The sequence below is a fragment of the Bos indicus genome, chromosome 13, assembly GCF_029378745.1.
Source record: "Bos indicus isolate NIAB-ARS_2022 breed Sahiwal x Tharparkar chromosome 13, NIAB-ARS_B.indTharparkar_mat_pri_1.0, whole genome shotgun sequence".
NCBI lineage: Eukaryota > Metazoa > Chordata > Mammalia > Artiodactyla > Bovidae > Bos > Bos indicus.
The window spans coordinates 77,880,572-77,885,076 of NC_091772.1; the positions used below are offsets into that span (position 1 = coordinate 77,880,572).

Here is a 4,505-nt window from a genome sequence, read left to right on the forward strand (position 1 = left end):
AGAGGTTTGGGTTTTGAAGTTCATGCAATTTTAGGAAAACAAACTATTCATATGAAACAGGTAAGAAAGTATTTATTGACAAAGAAAAAAAAAAAAAAACAACTCAGCTCAAATTATTGGACATTTGCAGAGTCAGCTTCTGAAATCTGTTTGAGCAGTTTACACAGAAATGCTTCCTGATTGTCCCCTGGCTGCTCCTTACCCTGGAACAGTTTAGAACTCCTAATACTTCCCTGTACTTGTAAATCATGGTCATTCTGCCTTTGAGCCCAATAAAGATTTTCTATAAATGTGTGTTGAATGACTAATTGGTCAAATAGCTACACCCCTGATTAATCTTCACAGTGGACAAACCACACCCACAGAGTAAGAGCCAGATGCATTTTTCTCTTCCTTTAAACAATGAAGAAGGTTTTGAGAAACCTCTCTTGACAGGCAAAGATCCTGCTCAACTGACTTTGAGGCCTTTGATATGAGACTGACCCAGCTGAATTCCTTATTCCGGGTTCTGCCGTGGGTGAACACCTCTCTTTTTTGAGACTAAGTTTTCTCCTCTGTGCATGCTTATAGTAGAGAGGAAGAAATGAGAATTATCTGGAGTACGTAAGAAGTAGCACAGTGTCTAGAACATGTATCTAATAAATGAACTTCTTTTTTTTTTACACTTTATATTTATTCGACTAGGTAATGTTCTAAAAAGTACAAAAGGGTAGAAAAGTGAATCTTCCTTCCTCCCTGTTCCTTTCTTCACCCCAGATGCAACCACAATTACAGGTTACAAGATAGTTTTGAATTTATAGAAATGTTGCAAGAATAATTCTGAGTATTTCAGGATGCCCTTTACCCAGATTCACCAGTTTTTCATATTTTGCTGCATTTGCTTTATCATCTTCTCTTTCTTCATGTGAATATTTATTCATTACTAACATTCATTTTTTTGAAACCACTTAAGAATAGATTATATACATTATGCCCCATTTACCCTTTAATATCTCAGCATATCTTTCCTAAGAACAGGATATTATTTTAAGTAACTAAGCACAGTTGCCATATTCAGGAAATTTACCTCAATATAATACTTTAATACCATCCATATTTCAATTTTGTCAATTGTTACAATAACCTTTACAGCATTTTCCCCCTCAAGTACAGGATCCAGTTCAAGACCATGTTATGCCTTTAGCTATTATGTCTCTTTAGTTTTCTTTAATTTGGATTAATTCCTTAGCTTTCCTTTGTCCTTTATGACTTTATTTTTTATTAACACTTTACTAACACTTTTGAAGAAAGCAGGCCAGTTAATTGCATAGAATGTTTCAGGAAAGCAGGGACCATGTCTGTTTCTCTACAGGGGCACAGTGCCTGGTGGGTGCTCAATTCCTGTTCATGGCATGATTGAATGAAACGTCTTTGTACCAACCACAACCGACTCAGTAGACATGAGTTTGAGCAAGCTCCAGGAGATGGTGAAGGACAGGGAAGCCTGGCATTCTGCAGCCCATGGGGTCACAAAGAGTCAGACACAACTTAGCAACTGAACAACAAAAATCAACCACAAACCTTGTGGAGAGCTACCTACATAATGTCTGGATGAATGAAATGAAGGCTGAACACTAGTCCCATCTATAAGATCAGTGAAATAAGGCTGCTGTTCCAGGTGACTTATTGAAGTTCCCCTGTCTCAACAAGTCTCTCCCACAGTCTAGGAGCTGATAACTTGGGCAGTCAGGCTGGCTGGCTCCAGACTGGCCCCGGATGTGGTAATGAGGCCACATTGCAGGGGAAGAGGTACTCTGTGGCCCGAGGCTCCAGGCGTAGAGGCTAGGTTGACGGGGAAGCCGAAACAGAAACTGTGGTGGCTGGCGAGGAAGGATGTCCCTATCTGTGCCCCTCAGCCACGGCCGAGGCTTCTAATAGACCACAGCCATGCTTTGGAGGAAGCGTTTTACTGAAGGGTAACCTACGTATAGAAAAGTGCACACACCAGTGACAACTCAATAAATTTTCACCAGGGCAACACAGCAGGGTAATCGGCCCCCTGACCAAGGGCCGGAGCTTTTCCAGCCCCCTCGAAGCTCTCTGCCAGTCTCTATTGCCACGCTGAATGGTAACCAAACTTTACGTGCTTCCCTGCTGGCTCAGTCGGTTAAAAACCTGCCAGCGTGCAGGGGATGCGGATTTGATTCCTGGGTCAGGAAAATCCTCTGGAGAAGGACGTGACAACCCACTGCAATATTCTTTGCCTGGAGAATCCCACGGACCCAAGAACCTGGCTACAATCCACAGCATCACAAAGGAAAGCGACACGACCGAAGCAACTGAGCTCGCGTGCACGGACTTTATGAATTGGCATGACACAGCATTAATTCTTTCACGTATGACTTCTTTGCACAAAATTATGTTTGCAGCAACAGCCTTTTAAAAAAAATCGCTTATTTATTTTTGATTGTGGTGGACCTTGGCTGCTGTGTGGGCTTTTCTCTAGCTGTGGCACATGCGCTCAGTAGCTGCGGCCCCCGAGCTCTAGAGCACAGGCTCAGTAGTTGCGGCCCACGGGCTTAGCTGCCCTATGGCATGTGGGATCTTCCTGGACCAGGGATCAAACCCGTGTCTCCTGCATTGGCTGGTAGATTCTTTACCACTGCACCGCCAGGGAAAACCAACAACAGCCTTTTGACCCTGCCTCTTGCTCTGCACGCTCAAAATGGGAAAGGTGACCTGATAATAACTCTTTGCTGCTGGTTTCAATGTGTCACCGATTCCTTGGAGCCTGAAAGCCATCCAGTGGGCTGGAACTGTTACTGCTCCATTTCACAGAGAGGAGACTGAGTCAGAGCTGGACTTTGCCCAGCTAGGAAGTACAAGAGTCCACATTTGAACCCAGGCCTGTCTGATCTCTGAGCTCATCACAAATATCATACACATTTCTTATCAATATTAATGACCATTTATGGAGCACCCGCTTCGGGCTGGACATTGCACTTAAGCTTTATGTTCATTAATTTTTCCTGTGAACAGTATAACTTTTGCCGGGCTTGACAAATGATGAAAGCAGGATTCACAGAGGTCACACAGCCTGGGAAGGCATGAAAATAGAGACTTAAACCCTCCTGTGTTGATTGCAAAGTCTAATGTGCTGTATTGGTATCCAGTATTTATGTGCACCTTTCAAATTCACCCTCTGAGTTTTTCAAAGAAGAGACAACAATAGCAGTTATCTTTTGTAGAGCTTCTTTGAGCCAGATGCTTTGGGCAAAGATAATGGATGATCCCCTCAATATCAGTTCCGGCCCGCTCTTTCCTAATAACGGATCGCCTGGTTCTTAGCTGGACACACAGCTTCCCACATATCCCAGGCTTCTTGGTAGGGAGGTGGAGTCCTGGCACTAAGTTACAGCTAATGGAAAGCTCCTCCCTTACAAAGCCCCTGGATCTACTTCCGGGTCCTGCCCTTCACAAGGAATGGGCAATGTTCTGCCCTTCACTGCTCCCTTCCAGCTGGGCTGAAGTGACAGACAAGGTGCTGGGGAGCCGTCTGGGACCTTGTGACCAAGGATGCCTCTCTAGGGATGGAGGAACAACCAGGGAGAAGGCGCCTGGGCCCCCACTCCATGGAGCCACGGCATCCTGGCCCTGGAGCGCTTACCCACGAAGACCCAAGATAAATTGAAAAAAGAAATTAAAAAACTGCTGTCTTCACTGCAGTATATATTTTGAAGTGGTTAAAATGGTGAATGTTGCTCTGTGTGTATTTTATTTCAATTGCAAAAACAATTTTTCCCTGGGTAGGCCATGGTTATTTTGTGTTCCCAGTTTTTACTCATTATACAGTACATATTATATAATATATATAATTATAATATAATTATATATATTTTAATATATTATATAATGTATATATTCATAATCTTTATTTCTCAGATTTTTAGTCTTGGAGAGAAGGAGCATGGCCTGCCTTTCATGGTTGAGGGCCTGCGGCTCAGAGATGCAGGGATTTGCTCTAGAAGAGCAGCAGAGTCCACCTTCTGGGACACCGAGGATTGCTGCTCTTCCATTATACCAAGGATGGACAAACTGGCCTGTGGGCCCTTGCAGCTGAAGATAGTTTTAACCTTTTTAAAGGGCTGAAGAAATGAGAAGGAGGAGGTGGAGAAGAAGAGGACTATGCAAGAGAGAGCTTCAGTGGCCTGCAAGAGTAAAATATCTACTATTTGATCTTTTACAGAAAAAGTTTGCTAACCTCTGAATTAATACCATTAAAAAAAATTCAGTTTCTCTGCCTGGAAAATGGGGGATTACATATTTATTTAACAGAAATGTGTCAGAATCACACGGGGCTGTCGTGGATTGAGAGAAGAAGCTAGGATGGGAGGATGTTAAAGGGTTTGCACTGGATAAACCAATCCTATTTATTGAGAGGCCACTGGCTTGTGGTGAACGATGGGGGTTAAGACAGGAAGCTAGGTTGCCACTGTCTCACTGAATGAGCCAGGGTAAGTCCCTTT

General features: G+C 43.4%; 1 long non-coding RNA gene across 1 annotated transcript; it reads left to right on the forward strand.

Moving 5' to 3' along the window:
- Positions 1–437: 437 nt before the first annotated feature.
- On the forward strand, positions 438–4,288 carry LOC109567795 (uncharacterized). The gene is made up of 2 exons (XR_002182106.2): positions 438–517; positions 3,922–4,288. It is a non-coding gene; the product is annotated as an uncharacterized lncRNA (long non-coding RNA).
- Positions 4,289–4,505: the final 217 nt, after the last annotated feature.